Genomic DNA, 19,688 nt, shown 5'->3' with positions numbered 1-19,688 from the left:
TCAGTTTCATATCCCTCCCAGATGTTTGTATGTGTCGACTGATTCTGCTTGTGCGATAGTGATGTTGTAGTCATAAGATACTTAATGTGTTTCTGAAGGGCACAATTTTGTATTTCTGTAAATCTAAGTGAAGTGCAGAATCTTTGAAGCACTTTGAAATCTTATAAAAATCTGACGGAATATTCGTGCAGAGTTTTGACTCAACAGCATCACATGAGGAAAATGGCTCTGAGCACTATGGGACTTAACATCTGAGTTCATCAGTCCCCTAGAGCTTAGAACTACTTAGACCTAACTAACCTATGGACATCACACACATCCATGCCCGAGGAAGGATTAGAACCTGCGACCGTAGCGGTCGCGCGGTTCCAGACTGAAGCGCCTAGAATCGCTCGGCCACTTCGGCCGGCTCACGTGAGGAAAGTCTGAGGTTGCTATTCATAGTGTCTGCCAGGTTACTAATATACAATATGAACAGGAAGGTCAAGGGCAGTCCCCGAGGCACGACTCAAATCACTTCTACGTGTGTCTATGACTCTCCGTCCGAGATAACGTGTTGCGTTGTACCTACCAAGAAACCTTCAGCCCAGCCATATATTATTTGGCACTCCGTATAATCATGCTGTCGTTTCTAAATGTTTCTGTGGTATCGGGACGAATCCCTTTCAGAAGTCAAGAAATACTGCATCTACTTGACTGCCTTGGTCAATGAGTTCCAAGATTTCATTAGAGAAGAGCGCGTCCTGGATTTCGCATGACTGATGTTCTCGACATGGAGGTCATCCTCTTCAAGGTACCTCATTATATTTGAGATCAGAATATCTTCTACGATTCTACCACAGATGGACATTAATGAGAGTGGACGGTAATTTGGTGGATCACTCCTGTTAGCCTTCTTGTAGACGGGTGTGGCCCTGCTTTCTTCCTATCACTGCACACAGTTTCTTATTTAGGGGATCTTCGGTATATAAGGCGTGTGAGAAAAGTAATGCAAGTGATTTTTATTTACCAGAGATTTTATTTTTTTCCAAACAGCAATATGCTCTCCTTCAAAATAGTCTCCTTCGGCAGCTATACACCCATGGAGTCGTTCAGAATCTCAGTAACAGCGCTGAGAGGCTTCAGCTGGTAGAGCCTTCATCATCACATTCTTTTCAATGTTCTCCAGAGTCCAAAAATGACATCCTTTTAAGACATTTTTCAATTTCGGGGAAATAAAAAGTCACAAGAACCCAGATCAAGAGAACAGCGGGATGTGGAACAACAGGTATCCTTTTTGAGTTAAAAAATTCCGTGGATGTTTGATATGGGGCTTTGTCATGATGCAGCATCCTCTTGTCTGCAATGCCTGGTTTCACTCGATTCACTCTTTTCCTGAGCCTTTCAAGTTTCAAGGGCATCTTTGAAAACAAGTGGTTGACAGTTTGTCCTGGAGGAACAATCTCACAAGAGCACGAACACGTTCGACGTTTTCGTTAGTTTTTGAAGTTGTTGGACCCCCTGTGCCAGGCTCATCCTTCAACGTGTCCTCGGCGTTCCAGAAATGATTTTTGCCAGCGAAAAACTTGTGTTCTTGATAAGGAATATTCTCCATAGGCCTGTTTCAACTCTTAAAAAGTCACACTCGCGGACTCCCCGTGTGTGAAACAAAATTCGATGTTATAACGTTGCTCTAAATTCCGCTGTTCCGTTTTCGTAACACACAACAAAAACGCAACTTCACCTATGGTGCTCTCAAAAATCACGTGATGGCTGTACGGAGATGAAACACGGCCTGAGGGTCTGGAAGGGGTGGACACACGGGTCTACACAAGTATATCAATAAATGGTTGCCAGATCGTTCGCAGTGTTGACACACTGTTTAGTTTTCTCACACGCGACGTATATTATGGTCATAATGGGAGCTGCACATTCTATATAAAATCCGGTAGGGGTCTAATTCGGCCCTGGAGCCTTGTTTAATTTTAGCGATTTTAGCTGTTTCTCAACGCTACTGACACCATATATATGTCACGCAACTCCACGGTCGTGGGAGAAGTAAGCTGGAGCGTTACTGCTAGAGTTTGCTGTGTAAAGTAGCAGGAGTTTGGCACTTCTGCATTTGCTTTGTTATCATCCATCGGAGTTAGTGTGCCATTCATGAGTGTCTGGACCCTAATTTTAGTGTAGTTGACAACCTTTACAAATGACCAGAATTTCTTTGGGTTTTAGCTGTTCTCTGGTACTCCGTTATTAGTTATATGCACGCGCGAAGACGATTAATTCGAAAGAAAAAAATCGTAGAGAATGATACTGCATTTTTTGTTACGTGAATTGTGACTGGGGCAAGTATCCTTGTCGAGACAGGGTCGTAGTAGCTTAAAGAGGTGACCCCCGTGTGGTTCGCCTGGTGATGACGACGACGACTCTAGTTAAGGAGTGCTGTTTGCACGGAAGAAGCGACAGTGCTTCTCGTGGACACGTCCCGAGTCCCGCATCTGGGCCCGGAGGAAGTGCCTTTGTGGCGGCAGCGGAGAGCAGACTTGTCCAAGCGCAGCGTAGCGCTCCGCCACGCCGGTCGGCCGCCGCGCCGCCGCACGCTGCAGCGGCCAGCCTCCCCCTGTAACAGGCCAGTGTCAACTGTGTTGGCTGCACTTCACTATTCCGCCCTCATCTCGAGTGCGAAATCGAGAGTACAGGCCCTTCAGACAGCTACAAAACAAGTTAACTGTCGTGACGTACAATAAACATCTCGATGAAAAATAACTGAGCTGTGCAGCACCTCGAAATCATTGTTCAGCGTCTGCCATGAGCAGTCACCTGCGCGACATCACGACGCTTCGTAGCTTGGGCGTATTGTAGGTTAAGCAGCTTCTCTGCTGTTCTTTCTTCTTCCATGGGATGGTTGTTGAAACCTCTCATTGTGGGTCTGCTTCTCTTTGTCACGTGTGGTCTTCATGGTGCGTTGTCTCACTAATCACGCAGCATGTCCAACCACCTGGTAGTCGGTCGACAGTACACCTGTATGCCCAGGCCACTGGCGAGTTGGATATCCGATTCTCGCGATGTCGTGTCGAATCGTGTTGCTGACAGCCGGAATCAATGTTTTGACGTCGGGAATCAGGCAGTTTGGTGCAGCTCCCAGGTCGGGAAGTCATGTGGAAGGTGCATCGCCAATGTGAGGGCTTTATTCTGGACCGTCTGCAACATCCGCACACTAGACAGTCTACTCCAACAGCGACCTGATGAATGTCAGGTACAGCGTAATGCCGCTGTGCGACGACGACAGTGTCGTAGGGTTGAGTGAGGTGGTCAGCAAGCCCATCCGCCCTGCGCTTTACCCATCACCTCCCGGTTATGCGACTTCCACCTCAGACGTCTGTCTAGGATGACGCCAAGGTACATTCCAGTGCAGGACCGAGGGATGGGCCCACTCGCGATCTGCACTGGCTGGACAACTGATGGCAGCCCTGAAGGGTGAAGATCACCGCCTGGCTCTTGGCTGCGATCAGTTTGAGCCGCCATTTGGCAGCTCAAGCTAGGCCAGCTGCAGGCGAGCTAGCAACAGATGGACCATCTTTGTCTTCGAGACGTTTGCAGTAAAGAGGGAGTACAGTAGGGGTTCGAGCACGAACCACTGTGGTACTCCCGCTTTGATGGGGTGGACAGTCGAAACATCGCCGTCCACTCGCACATGGAATGTGCGCTCTCGCGGGTACGAGTGGAGCAGGCGGACTTACGAGAGAGGTACCCCCAGTACAAGCAGCTTGTACAGGAGCCCGTCGTGTCAGACTCCGTCGAAGGCTTTGGAGACGTAATTACGCCAAGGCAGCCGATTACCGGCGCGGAAGGAAGACAGTGAAGAGTAAAGAGCCATATTAAAATGCGACTTCGGAAGGGACACCGACACCAGAGCAGCGGTACTACTTGAGATATAGTATGAGCTTTGAGCAACGTGTGTGAGCATTGGATTGCCCCCGACCCCTGACACAACAAATTTGTTTAAAGTTTGCGTTGTGTATATTTCTGACATTAGCCTCTCAGCCAGCCTCAAATACAGGACACTCCACAAATTACAATGAGCGATAGCTGTTTTCATAAGTTAAGCGCCACACACACACACACACACACACACACACACACACACACACACGCACACACAGACACTTTTCAATCGGATGATCGAATTCGTAGATTAAGATATAAACATTTTAAGTTACTTAAATCTTAGTTTGGCCAAGTTGCAAGTAGACTTCACTCTTGTAGCTAGTGGTTGTTCATAAGATAGTAAGCACTATTGTAAACTGGTCGTCGAATGGTACTGCGACAGTGGGCGGCCGGAACAGATGCGGTTGGTGTCCTGCGTGCCACAGTTAATCTGGCTAGACAGTGCAGGCGCGGCATGAACTTCCATGACTAAACCAGAGGTGAAACTGGAATGGAATTTCTGTGGTGCATTCCAAGAAAGAACCACAGCCATGCAAGGATGTTCTGTAGTATATTTGCAAAATACTTTCCCTTGTGTTAGTGCGAAAGAAGTCACTTGTCATTCCCTACGACTCTAATGTGCCCTGCGAACACATTAGACCTGCCGCCTCCCTTCATACAACCTGAAGTGCCGCGGACGTGAAAGCGAGATTGCGACGACGACTTGGCAAGAAGAACTCTGACGTTAGGCGCTGTAGTTAGCGTAATGGCAACGTGGGAATGTCCTTGCGGTACTTGCGAGGGGAAAGCGTCGTGAAGTCGCGGCCGATGTTGTTTGGGTGGGCATGCCAGCGCCCCCACGCAGTCTCCTCCCCGGGTCAGCTGTCTGGCAAGGTCACCTTGTGGCCCGCCGCAGAAAAAACACGGCTCGGCCGAGGGCACGCAGGTGCGGACGCCAGGGGTGGAAAATCCCTGCTGTAATAGTCATCACATAGACACACTCAACGCAACTGCTGCTGCGTCTAAGAGTTATTTTTTTCCGGATCTCTAGAGAAACGCACTTCTTTTTCCCGTAGAAACGCCGTGTGAGTCACACTACGTCAACAGCAAGAGGCTTTGAGGCCAAGACACTGAATTACGGAGACGCCGTAAACGAATTCCTCCCCGGCGACGCTGATTCACGTTCCCATTTTATGCCTTCGGGCAAATTCCGCCATCGTTTCCTTCCGGCAAGCTCAGCCTCGTATGACCCGCCTGGAATTACAGCGCCGCCGAAAGCTTGTAAAGATACGCGTATGCACAGATAGGTTGCTACTTTGGCAATAAAAACAATATTTGCTTTTAAATCTGACCTAACGCTATAGTGTTCTGCCGAGAGTACAACTGAGGATGGAGTAAAACCACCTGAGAAAAACGTCTGAGCAGGATGTAGGGCATCGAATCGAGCAACATTTTCCAAATAACTACATGTCGGAAATGCGGCGTTGTGGAGCTGCTGCCATAAAGCCCATAAGCGACAATCTCGCGGAAGTTTGACTAGTAAGCGAACGTATTTGTGTCTAGCAGTTCTACTAAGTTGCTGCTATATTATGCTGTGCTTGTTTGGCATTTTTAGAGTTGACTTAACAGCCAAGGAATATAAAGTATGCCTAGCTTTGACTGCTCATTTGAAACCATTGTCTTCAGCTAACTTAATTAGTAACTGCCACCTTCAGCATGACAGGTATTAGCTGTTTCCCTTTCATGCCCCTCGACTCTTATAACTACCATCTGGTTCCTGTACAAATTGTAAATAGCCTTTCGCTCCCTGTATTTTACCCCTGCCACCTTCAGAATTTGAAAGAGAGTATTCCAGTCAACATTGTCAAAAGCTTTCTCTTAGTCTACAAATGCTAGAAACGTAGGTTTGCCTTTCAAAATGTTCAAATGTGTGTGTAATCTTATGGGACTTAACTGCTAAGGTCATCAGTCCCTAAGCTTACACACTACTTAACCTAAATTATCCTAAGGACAAACACACACACCCATGCCCGAGGGAGGGTTCGAACCTCAGCCGGGATCAGCCGCACAGTCAGGTTTGCCTTTCCTTAATCTATTTTCTAAGATAAGTCGTAGGGTCAAAAAAAATGGTTCAAATGGCTCTGAGCACTATGGGACTTAACTTCTGAGGTCATCAGTCCCCTAGAACTTAGAACTACTTAAACCTAGCTAACCTAAGGACACCACACACATTCATGCTCGAGGCAGGATTCGAACCTGCGACCGTAGCGGATGCGCGGTTCCAGACGGTAACGCCTAGAACCGCTCGGTCACTCCGGCCGGCTCGTAGGGTCAGTATTGCCTCACGTGTTCCAACATTTCTACGGAATCCAAACTGATCTTCCTCGAGGTCGGCTTCTACCAGTTTTTCCATTCGTCTGTAAAGAATTCGTGTTAGTATTTTGCAGCCGTGGCTTATTAAACTGATAGTTCGGTAATTCTCACATCTGCCAACACCTGCCTTCTTTGGGATTGGAATTATCATATTCTTCTTGAAGCCTTTCTCATACATCTTGTTCACCAGATGGTAGAGTTTTGTTAGGCATGGCTCTCTCAAGGCTGTTAGTAGTTCTAATGGAATGTTGTCCACTCCCGGGGCCTTGTTTCGACTTATGTCTTTCAGTGCTCCGTCAAACTCTTCACGCGGTATCATATTTTCTATTTCATCTGCATCTACATTCTCTTCCATTTCTATAACACTATCCTTAAGTATATCGCCCTTCTATAGACCCTCTATATACTCCTTCCATCTCTCTGCTTTCCCTTCTTTGCTTAGAACTGGGTTTCCGTCTGAGCTATTGATATTCATACAAGTGGTTCTCTTTTCTCCAAAGGTCTCTTTAATTTTCCTGTAGGCATTATCTATCTTACCCCTAGTGAGATAAGCCTCTACATCCTTACATTTGTCCTCTAGCCATCCCTGCTTAACCATTTTGCACTTCTGTCGATCTCGTTTTTGAGACGTTTGTATTCCTTTTTGCCTGCTTCATTTACTGCATTTTTATATTTTCTCCTTTCATCAATTAAATACTCCTATCTTCTTTAAATATATTATCCACCTAGATCCCCACATCCTTTTATCTTGCTTTGTTCCGTCAAGGTTTACTCCCTGTTCCGCAAGAAGTGGCAGTATACAATGCTTTTCTTGGTAGATGCTGGCTGGGATTGGAGAATTTGAACAGCTAGGTGAAGTACGTCGCCATTGGTTACGTGATGTACGCATTCGATTTTTTAACTTCTTTCCGTTTATCGTCATTTCTAACGTCTTCAGCCTTTCATAAGTTATCTTGCATCCCGCGTTAGACTGTGTACAGCAGTATTGACAACACACGGCACTTCACGACTTGACAGACGCGTAAACCGGTTGTCACGAATACACCAGCGATGTTTCAGGTTTTGAAATGTCGCACCAATATGTATTCCTAACTCATCACTATCACATTTTTCTGCGAATCGTAATTAACGATATTTAATTTAGTCGCCTTCTCCTTGAGGGCCCGAACGTCGGCGATGAAAACTTAGCACCGCCACATCAATGTTACATACAGAAGGTGGCATATTACTGGCTCCATGTGCAGCACACGCTGGTTGTGAGGGAGCTTCCGCTGTAGGAGAGTAGGCAGCGCGCCCGGTGCCGGTGGGTGTTGCGAAACAGGCGCGGACGACACGCCTAGGGAAAGCGAGCGGCAAATGTCAGGCGCAAGGCCGCACGCCAGCTGTGCCTGCGGCCTGTGCGGAAGCACGCGTCTCTACCACGTTCTGTCTCTCCTCTGCGTCGCCTCTTCCAATTATTTAAAGAACTGGACCTTACGTCCACTTTCCTACTTCGCCACGCTCCCTTGCGCTCCTTTATTAATGGTACCTGAACGCAGCAAAGACACAATTAAATTTGTTTTCAGAAAATAAATAGAGATGTTAAACGTTCCTTCCATCCGCACCTCGTAGCTTATCGACTCACGCTTGGCAATACGCTGTGCGCGAGACAGTTTATGCGACGTACTGCTCTGCAGATTTAGTCGGAAACGTTTATTGGCGGATCCGGATCAGTTCTCTGCCTTGCTTCACCGCCAATCACTTCAACCATTAACTCACGAGTTGACTTTTCTGTAGCGTATATTACGAGATGCGTCTTTGAGACCCCTACGTTTAAACAGAGATTTAAGGCGTAAATAATTTGAAATTTTTAAGTTCAATAAAATTTTGTTTTAGAATTACTTAAGTGTTGTTTAAATACTCCTCCTTGATCTTGTTGCAATAAATTAAGGCTGCAGGAATTTATATTTATCACAAAAATCACACATTTTTGTGTGATTTTTTAAATAGTGCAGCTAAACGAACTGTTAGACAACTGAATTTTACATTCTGAAAAATTATAGTATCTCTGTGGCAAGTAAATTTTGAAAAAAACTTAATTGTAGGGCTTAAACTTGAACATAAAAATTGTCCCCGGTAAGAACAAAGAGAAAATCTAAATAAGTGACGTTCAGTGCTCGGGTCCATAGTTTTTTTTATCACCACAGAGAACACTAATGATTTTAACGAACTCTCTAAGGATGTTATTGAAGGAACAGAGGACCCCATCACAAATGTCTTGAAGGTATTCATCTGAACGACCCTCCGCCAACAGAACTATGATCACTGACTACTGTAAAACAGTAGTCTTTTCTGGCTCTTTCTTGGTCATTACTGACATCTTTCTCCATCCGCTGAGAAACAGTTTCATCAAACTTGGGATCGTTCAAATTGCCATGTTCCTGCGAGCACATTTTGTACTGTACTGAAGGAAACAGCTTCATAGTTCATGACCCACCTCAGTGTCGGTTTGGCGCCCGGCTGACAGTGGCACATATCATGTTGAGCTGTCCTTTGGCTGCCCTGCGACAGACTCTTCAGTTACCGGACTCGTTGCCATTAATGTTAACTGACAACGCCTCATCGGCTAATTTAGTTTTACGTTTTATACGTGACGGTGGGTTTTATCATTCTATTCAAGTTTTAGTGTATGTCCTTTGTCCCTTTATGTTCTCCACTCTAATACTTTTAGGCTTGATGTTTTAATGTGTCGCAGAGTGGCTGGCTTTTCCTTTTTATTCTTGTGGTCGGCCAGCCATGGTCATCTGCTCTCTTGTTTTTATCCCCTCTACCTGTTTCTTGCGTGTCTCTGCGGTTTTCTTGCCCAGTTTTGTACGTTTTAGTATTTGTTGCCCTTCTGTCGTTCTTGTGGTTCTTTCTTTATTCCAGCTTCGTTTTGCGTGTCTCGTTCGTTTTACTCCCACCCGTGTGGAATTATTTTAATCGGAACAAGGGACCGATGACCTGGTAGTTTGGTCCCTCCCTCCGTATTTTAAACCAACCAACCAACATAGTTCATGAGGCGCGGTCTAGAAAACCACAACATACGTCAGTAACAAGTCTCAACAACAAACAAAGAAGGCGATAATGCAACTGACAACAAAACATAGTATGTTTAGAGATTTAAGGAAGGTGGGGCAGATATACGTGAGTTAGTGGTTAAAAGTAAGGGTTGCCAGCCTCGCGAGACAGGACTAAACTTCTCAGAACTCGAAGTCAACAATTGAAAGCTCTGCGGCTGTCTGCTGTCTAGATACTCTCAGGAAAGAATCCGAGATCCGACTACTGGACTGGAATATGTTCACGGCTAACAGTTCCATACACCGCACCCAGCTGGTGACTAGCAAGTTCCGTCCATAACGGATAAAATCAGGAATACAGTTCAAAGTCAGCAAGAAAAATTTCCACAAAAACATAAAATTTCCACAGAATCAAATATAATATATTGCCTTCTATTAAATCTCGCCTGGATCATCTCATTCATTAAAACACCACCGTCCAGCAAGTTACTGGCTCCGTGATCTGATGTGAGGCTTCTGTCTACCGAGTCACGTTCACGCTCACATAAAAGTACACCGCCTGGAAAACCCAAAAGTGCCTAATCGAAATTCCGCGTCGGCTCATAGAAACGTCCTCACTATTCTTATAGACTTTCCTTGCTCGAAAATTAACTTGGCTGATCACTCAGGATTATCAAGTACTGACTTCAGAAACACGCCTTAGACCACCACCTTCGCCCCAGACACCTCTTACATCCGTGACGGCGTCAGTGGTGTCTTTTGCCTAAGACTGGAAAGATCATTGTTTATCATCATCACTTAGGTGGCCGTCCGCCTGTACGATTAGTCAGCAACGAACTGACCATGTTCTGTGATCGTTGGGTTTCAAAATCGCAGGTGACAAATTTTAGGCAGAGGAAATTTGTTAAACTGCATAGAGAAACGATAACTCTTCAGACTGGTGGTTATGTAGCTAAGTGGTATAAAGGCTCTGTTTTAAGATTTTTGTAGTAAATTTCCTTGAGGCGTTCCAGTATTTCTTATAGCTTAATATATGTGGGTTCAATTTCCACCTCTGTCATCCTTTATCTAACGCCTTATGTATACATGACATATATCCATTCTATGGAGTCTGTGCTATCCTTTCAGTTTCAAACAGGTTGTGAGATTGTGTAGTTTGTTTTTCGCGCTTAAACGGTACCCCTGTCCACACTTTGGCTGAAAGATGTTGGTATAGTGTTGCTGAAAGCAGAGATAATATGGTGAAAAGTGAACTGCAACATATTTTAGTGCTACATGTGTAATCAGCGCTTCGAAGTGATTGGGACGAGGCATTACTCTTTCACGTGGTTCAGCCCTACATGTAGCCTGGTGTTTTAAGTTGTGAAAAATAGTGCTCTTCATTTTTATTTATATTATTTTTTATTACTCGGCGCCAATGCACGAAAAGCACGTGACAGACGGTCAATGGTACCTCTCTTAAACGTAGTTGCCTCATTTAAAGATAGGGACTTTGACGCAGAGAAGGGAGGGCCCATCTCTGACGCATCACCGCCAGTGGTGGTTTCTGAGACGGTCTGGAAACGCGTCCCGCGTATCGCCGTGCATCTCAGCAGAAAAAGGCAGTCACGTCTAATAACAAACGGGTTTTAATATTTCGTCAATTTAGAGACTGGTAAGTGTCATATCCTGCCGTACTGCCACTTTTGCCCTCCTAACGTCTGTTGACAAGATCTCGAAACGGAAGAACTTCAGTGATATGTCCGTTCGACATCTCCTTAAATGATTGTATGTTTAAAATGTGCAGTTCACCTGTAACCATTTTGTGTGTTTTGTGAGGAGAGTTAGCGAGGCAGCTACATACGTAAAACTTAGAAAAGAGGCCAGGTCTTCAAAGACGATACTCTGTGGGTGTTATGCACGCAGTTGCCACCAAATAGCACTGTATTCGCTGCACATGGCTTGACTGCAGCAGTCACTTCGTCTTTCCGAACCACTCCAGGTGAAATCTTAACTTGTTGGAAAGTTATCTCGAACCACTTTTCGCATCTTCAGAAGAACAATTACGTATGGTGACGAAAAGCTGTCATGGCCTGCGGTGCTGGGCAGTCGGACATAAATTTGTGACACGTTGTCGCTTCACAGCTGGTGCTCTGTTTCGGGTCGGTCTGGAAACGCTGCCCGCTTATCGCTGCGCCATTCGACAGAACCGACAGTTGGCTGAGGCTAACGGCCGCAGGCTGTTAACACAGCGGGCCCGGTCACGGCCGCGTCAACAGCCAACAGCTGACGGCGCAGCTTGCACGACCTTTCACGAGCGCTCGGTCCTTCCCTGGATTCCATCCAATGACGCTCTAACTTACTATTATTAGTTTTCAATTTCTTTCTTCCTTCATACATGCAACACCGTCTGCGCTCATTCAAAATACGATCTTACGCATTCTGGAAATCCGTATCGTAGTCCTCTCTCTACCGTTTAGTGTGTACCCTCTTCTGCTAACGCCATTAACGCACGATGAAACTGCATTCCCCGTGCTTATATATAATCTGAATTTAGGTTACAGGCAGCGCTGCTAATCCTGACTGAGTATTACAGCCGGCCGGAGTGGCCGAGCGGTTCTAGGCGCTGCAGTCTGGAACCGCGCGACCGCTACGGTCGCAGGTTCGAATCCTGCCTCGGGCATGGATGTGTGTGATGTCCTTAGGTTAGTTAGGTTTAAGTAGTTCTAAGTTCTAGGGGATTGATGACCTCAGCAGTTAAGTCCCATAGTGCTCAGAGCCATTTTTTAGGGCGAAGCATTAAATCTTAGCACGACGGGTCGCTTACGATTACTTTCTTATGGACCTAACTTGTAAGATAGCGGATACACATTTTCCCTAGTCCTCTAATGGGCGATTTTGAATTGCGGACAACGTAAAATATGATCTGAGGTTTAAAATTAGTTCCACGTTATTTCAGTTCCACGTAAGTAAACTATCAACATTTTACTGATCCATAAAGTTCTTTACATATGAGTGACATGCCCTGCTATAGAAGGGAAAAGGAGGAAATAAGCAGAAAAATCCTCCTATTGAACAAAAAATATGGTAATAGGCTCTTGTTTAAAAGATTATTACTGAGAAATGGGGTAGGTGCTGCCTCATTCTACCTTTCTCAGCACATTTAAAAATTTCCCCAAAAAGTTTGTCCTGCAAACATATTCGAGCTTTTTCATGTTCTAACAATACCACCATTTGCAAATCTGATTAATAATGTTGCTCACGCAGCATATGTTCGCTTTATCGGGCAACAACAAAGTTATTGACTGTGGATGGTATCGACAGAATGGAAATAATGAAGACACTGTAAAAAAGTCATTAATTTTGGCACTTATCTTGACTGGATTCCCACGTAGATTTCGTCGAAGTTGTTATGGCTCATCTTGTAGATTCTAGGGTGATTCCACTTTGACTGCTAGAAGGTCCAGATCTGTATTTTAGCAATATTTGAAGACCTAACAAATGCGTTTTTCAGGAAATTCTTAATGATCAAACAATCCCAGATCAGAAAAATGGCATGGTAGAAAAAATTTTTGACTTGGTGTCCACGATCCACATTTTTATTAAACTTCTTGTAAATTCACATATACTACTTCTTAATTGTCACATCATCAAGAAAATAGTTTTGTATCAATCTTCATATATTTAATTTCCACTTTAACCAAACACAAGGCTTGACTGTTCTTTTACAAAGCGAAATAACAACTTAACTTCTGCAAAGTGAAATAAAGACTGCTCTGTGCGCATTCGCGCCGAAACGGTTACAAGTAAGTCAAAGATTATGACAGTCTCACAGAAATGAATACACACAACAACCATATCACTGTAATATATCGATACATCGGAGTACCTATGCAGTAATAAAACCAAATGTGAATATTGTCACAAAAATATGTCTCTTACTTCGCAGAATAGTAGTACGATATTACTGGTATCGAGAACTGGGGTTGGAGTGCCATAATGGTCACGTAAATAAAGAACGGTTACAATGTGGAAGAGGAGACAGTACCAGTGGGGAAAGAGACGGAAAAGTGATAAATACTGGAAGATAGTAGACATTGGCTGCGGTATGGAAAGAGCGAAGGAGACAATGGCAGTGACATTGGAACATAGTTGACATTGACAGTGCTAGGAAGAGACTGAAAGAGACAGTGCCCGTGAGAGAGGAATAAGGAGGAGGAGAAAGTGGAAATGGGCGACAACCAGTGATAATGACGGACAGAGTACATGACAACGACAACGAGGAAGAGAGATATAGTAACAATGAAAAGAGACCGCAGCAGTGGGAAGGAATGAACGAGATAGTAGCAGTGAGAGAGAGCAAGGGGGAGCCAGTCACAGTGAGAGCAGACGTTGGAATGAAGGAGACTGTGGTTGAGTGGTGAGAGCTAGACAAAAAGAGATAATGACAATGAGCCGGGCTGAGTGAGTGAGTGAGTGAGTGAGTGAGTAAGAAGGGGTTCAAAATGGTTCAAATGGCTCTGAGCACTATGGGACTCAACTGCTGAGGTCATTAGTCCCCTAGAACTTAGAACTAGTTAAACCTAACTAACCTAAGGACATCGCAAACATCCATGCCCGAGGCAGGATTCGAACCTGCGACCGTAGCGGTCTTGCGGTTCCAGACTGCAGCGCCTTTAACCGCACGGCCACTTCGGCCGGCAGTAAGAAGGGGAATGTGGGAGCGACTTACAGCGATGGACTAGTGAGTGAGCAAATTACAGTTAGGTGAGTTGCATATTAAAAAGAGCTCAAATATGTTCGCATGCCACAATTTTTTCGGAAGCTATTTGAAGGTGCTGAGGCAGCTTGGTACCTCACTTGTCATTTAATCTTCTAAGCAGCAGCTTTTGATACCGTTCCTCACAAGCGACTATTAATCAAATTACATGCATATGGAGTATCGTCTCAGTTGTGTGACTGGATTCGTGATTTCCTCTCAGAGAGGTCACAGTTCGTAGCGATAGACGGTAAATCATCGAGTAGAACAGAAGTGACATCTGGCGTTCCGCAAGGTAGTGTCATAGGCCCTCTGCTGTTCCTGATTTGCAGAATTGATCTAGGTGATAACCTGAGCAGCCCCCTTAGATTGTTTCCAGATGATGCTGTAATTTACCGTCTAGTAAAATCGCCAGACGATCAATTCCAATTACAAAATGACCTGGAGTGAGTTTCTGTATGGTGCGAAAAGTGGCAATTGGCAATAAACAAAGAAAAGTGAGAGGTCATCCACATGAGTACTAAAAGAAATCCGATAAATTTTGAGTATACGATAAATTGCACAAATGTAAGGGCTGTCAATTCGACTGAATACCTAGGAATTACAATTACGAGAAACTTAAATTGGAAAGACCACATAGATAACATTGTGGGGAAGGCGAAACAAAGACTGCGCTTTGTTGGCAGGACACTTAGAAGATGCGACAAACGCACTAAGGAGACATCCTACATTACACTTGTCCGTCCTGGAATATTGCTGCGCGGTGTGGGGTCCTTACCATGTAGGATTGACGGAGGACATCGAAAAAGTGCAAAGAAGGGTAGCTCGTTTCGTGTTATCGCGCAATAGGGGTGAGAGTGTCACTGATATACGCGAGTTGGGGTGGCAGCCACTGAAACAAAGGCGGTTTTCTTTGCGGCGAGATCTATTTGCGAAATTTCAATCACCGCGAAAATATTTTGTTGAAACCCACCTACGTAGAGAGCAATGATCATCAGAATAAAATAAGAGAAATCAGAGCTCAAATGGAAAGAGTTAGGAGTTCCTTTTTCCCACGCGCCATTCGAGAGTGGAATGGTAGAAAAGTAGTATGAAAATGGTTCGATGAAACCTCTGCCAGGCACTGAATTGCAGAGTAACCATGTAGATGTAGATATTCGCATGTTTTTTTGCTCCGATAGGAGCATTTTTCCGGTGGGATTTTGTATTGTTCTACTTTCTTAACGTTGTTCTGAGACAGTTATAGGTTTCTGACATAGCAGCCCCATATTTACATCGTTTACTCGTGTCGGCGGCTCGCACACAGCTGGTGTTGCACTCTTGGAAGGTGTGTTTACGTGCGCTGTGCAGCCCCATCGGCGGCCGAGGAGCCTTCGATCACCTGGCCGCTGACCTCCGCGGAAAGGTCAATGCCACGCGTTGTGTCGGCCGTGCCGCGCCAGAGACGGTGGCGCTACGTAACGACGTCGAGCCAATAAGCACAATGGGGACACGTCCAAGTTCCCGTCACTATGCCGTGCATTCACGTGGAGCGCGCATTCTAGTTCGCTGTTTTGTCTCGACGATTAGGGTTAGGAAAACGTAAGACGTGAGCTATCAACAATCCCGTATTCGTGGAACTGGTTTCTACTGAAGAGCATTCGTATTTTTGACCAAGACTCCGTTATTCCTTCCTTGTCTCAGTCTTCCCACTACAGCCGTGCTACTTATCAATGTTACCGTAGGAAACACTAAATTAGGAGACAAAGCTTCTCAGAAAAGGTTAGAGCTGGATAGAAAAAGAGAATATCATTAGCATACATGTCTTGACGTTCTATTGACTTACTTCACGCCCGTCCATTCACCGGATTAGTAGTGAACTTGTTGCATTGTATTTCATTGGCTGTTGACTGCATATTTAATGTTTCCAAGTTCCGTGTCAAGCTACTGGGGCTTTCAGTGGGCGCTGAGTACATAATCTTCTGAACAGGCACTGTCTGAAAACGTACCGTTTTCTTATGACTGGGAAAAACTCATGACCCAGCGTGCCCTCTGCCACACATTAGCAATTTGAAGGGGAGAATAATTTACGGATTTCGGTAACTGTTAATAGTGTGAAATCAGCTAACTAATGTGATGTAATGTCTGGTGCTGATCGCTGTCGTGGTAGTGAAACCGGATGTAGGCCGCCAGCGGATGAGAGATGCAAAGTGTGCAGTCTGACACATAATTAACGATTCAAAAGTTATTTTAGGTGAAAGAGTGAGAGAAATTACACCTTACACCTTACACCAGAAACGGTGTCTTGCATAAGGCGTAATTTCTTTCCAAACTTTCTCAGTAAGCGTGGAAAGTAGGATGGGCAACAACATCAAAAAGATGATTATTCAGGTGTCAAATTTAGGCACCCGACCCCTATAGTAAGAGGGGGACCACCTTAAGGGGCTCCGGAACGCCCTATACTTGCAATGTTAAAATAACGCTTATAAATTACATCTTTCCTCACAAAGTATTTAAGGTAGGAAGTTGAACTTTTTACAGATTATTTATTGGAATATGGGCTACAACTTATACAACTTAACACAGAGATTTTACAAAATTTTAGTTCAGTTATTAAAGATGATTTTTTTCAATTGTAATGAAAATTCACAACATTTTTTTGCAATTTTTTATTTATATATTCAAAAATATACAGTTTTTTGTCAAAAGGCTGTGTTAAATTATGCAGAAGGTACTGTGTAACATTTACTGAAAGTTTGAAACAAATATGTTGGGAAGATCCTTAGAAAACATGTAATTAGTATGAGAAAATAAAAGTTTTGGGAATCGAGCGACAAAGATTGGATTAACTTTTTAGTGCATTCCAGGTCCATAGGATGGATTATCTTCATCCTCTGCAAACTCCTCCTCCAGCTTCCTCTTGTTCCTCCTCCTGTTTACTCTTGCTTGTATTTCTAGACTCTTTACAGCCCTGTCTGCAGCCCGAAGGCGTTCCTTGTCTAAAGCAAGCATCGCTCGTTGTTGTGTTCGTAGATTTTGCTACCATTTTCTTCAGTTGCAGTTACTGCAACACTGTTCCAAAAGGTGGTCATGTATGAACACTTATCACATTTCAGTTGTATTTCACTAGCAAGTCCTACGTGCTTTATTATGGAGAGTTCCAGACCAACTTCACTACAATGAATACATCTTACACAGTTTGAAAAAATTCATTTGAGAACCGACATATCAAATATTTCATTCACATCCGATTCGCCCATAAAACATTCATAGTTTTCACTCATTGAACCAAGCTTCTTCTGTGAAGTATTTTCTTTCCCACTTTGACTGCTATGGGCAGGTGTACTTGGGAGGTTAGGTTCACTCACTTGGTTATCGTCTTTATTGTTTACAGTAATAACACATACCTTTGGCTTTCCAACATTTCTCCTTTTCTTAAAAGCCTTCAGAGGATTTCTAATAACTTTACTTTTACTCATTATTATACTTCAACAAAACAGAGACTCAAGAAACAGAATTAATTACGAATATTTTCGAGATAACGACAGAGTAAATAAACATGAAACAATCGAAAATCACACCAGCGATATATATTGAACCATCACAGGTTAGCCACAACACATACTTTATCTCACATCACTAAAATGTACCCGATGAACACGGACGTTAATAATAACACCATTTGACAGCAGTTTAACAGCGCCACAGTGGGTCACGCCCATGTAGAACACATTTCAAAAAAAATTTAAAAATAGTTGTAGTCTTCGGAATTGAATAAATTATATATCTATTAAAAGGTAATAGTCTGCAGATTCAGAAAACGCAAAAAAGTAAAATTGAGCTTTTCATGATTTTGAGCCTTTCCGGAGCCCCTTAAGGCGAGAGTTAGACGGCAGGATGTACTTGACACAAGGTTTGGAATAAAGCGTTCTCGTTGTATGTCTACAGCTAGCAGACTATCCATTGGCGATCTCATTTAGTATTGCGCCACCGGTTTTCTCTGACTAAGGTTTAGGTAGTTTCCGCATTGCCACCTGCTTCGAACGAATCTCGGAAAGGTATGTGCAGTGCGAAGCAATGCGCAACTGAGACATAAAGTAAGTTTGACAGGGTTCAGTTCCTTCCACCTATAATTCGTAATCGTATTGATAACTGCGTAAGACGAGAAGCGGTAGAGACCTGCTATAGGCCTGCACCCGCCTGGGTAGCTACTCATATAACCGGGACCGCATACGAGAGTGGGAAGTATGCCGGCCCGGGATCAAATCCGCTCGGCGGATTGTGGCGAGGGGTCGGGGTGCCAGTCAGCCTGCATGTGATTTTTAGGCGGTTTCCCACATTCCACTTGGTGAATACCGGGCTGGTTCCCGTGTTCCGCCTCAGATCCGCGCTACACAAACATTCAGAACAATTTCTGACACGTGCAGACAGAATTCACTCTAGACGCACTCAGATTGGGACACTACTTCTGTCCAGGGGCGTTTTATGCAGCACACGTCGTCTTCAAATACACTGCGCAAAATGTTTATATTCTCTCGCTCTCTACGAGCAAACTGTTGGCCCTACAGAAAAAAAAAGTCAAGAACTTTTTGTAGGAAATTTAATGTATTTTATACTAGGATACATTTTCGCTAGGGGCTGTCGTTTTCTAATTATTGAAGAAAAACGTACAAAAGCATCCTTCAAACACATTTTTCTTGAATAACTAAAAACTGTGGCCTGCAACGAAAACATATCCCGGTACAGAATTCAACTACATTATATTTCCCGCAAACAGGTCCTGTTCATTTTTTCTGTAGGACTGGTTTCCGCGGTATCGAGCGAGAGAATATGAACATCTCGCGCGGGGTTTTTGAAGGCGTTGTGGTTTGCACCTTTCGGTAGGGACAGCTGAATCACCCTGTATAGGAAGAATGCATTAGCGACTCCGAAATTCCTGTTCTCGCATAAGCGGTAGCAAAGACTACTTGCCACTCAGTTATGAGCTAATGTCATTAACGTTGTTTGTCATTTGTGACAGTTTCGCGTCAGTCGCCACTATCGTGTTATTTTATTCTGGGAACGCACCCACAGGGCATCTCCTCCCATACTCCACGGCTGGGAACGCTTGTACTGCGGCGGGTTTGCGTCAAGCCGTATCGAGGAAAGAGAACGGTAAACTCCGGGCAAACCGCCTTCAAAAGTGGCTGAGCGGGCTTGCTCCAAGGACGCTCGGTGGCAACCGGCTGTTACAGCTGGTGTCGCAACAGGCGCTCTGCCCGCAGCCGCCACACACTGTCGCGCCGCGGATACTGTAGTACCGTACACAGGCCAGCATGGACGCTCTAGCACCAGAGCGAACCGAACATCCTGTCACGCTGTCTTTTTTAACGTGTACTGATGGTTCCCGTTCTATTCCAATAATTCATACTTTATCGCGCGTGGAACAAGTAATTTGACGCATGCTGTGAACTCTTCCCTTCCGTAGTCACTTATGCCGAGTTAGGAAATTCATTATCACGATGACTAAACGCTGGAAAATTGGACCAACAAAATTCTATTGGATCACAGTTCAAAATGAGAGGTGTTTAAAGAGGAAAGTGATCTGCAGGCCATAATTCATGTCTTATAAAAGTGGGTTTGCATTTCTGTTTCTCACCAATTTGGTTAGTACG

At 44.5% G+C, this 19,688-nt stretch overlaps 1 protein-coding gene across 2 annotated transcripts in view; it reads left to right on the top strand.

The window, feature by feature from the left end:
* The window catches only part of LOC124595931 (zinc finger protein 395), a 518,499-nt gene that overhangs the window by 457,689 nt on the left and 41,122 nt on the right, over positions 1-19,688 (top strand). The gene's annotated exons all lie outside the window — the stretch shown is intronic.

The sequence above is a fragment of the Schistocerca americana genome, chromosome 2 (genome assembly GCF_021461395.2).
Source record: "Schistocerca americana isolate TAMUIC-IGC-003095 chromosome 2, iqSchAmer2.1, whole genome shotgun sequence".
NCBI classification, from domain to species: Eukaryota; Metazoa; Arthropoda; class Insecta; order Orthoptera; family Acrididae; genus Schistocerca; species Schistocerca americana.
The sequence above is the reverse complement of the archived record's forward strand: the minus strand, read 5'-3'. Positions and strand labels throughout refer to the sequence as shown.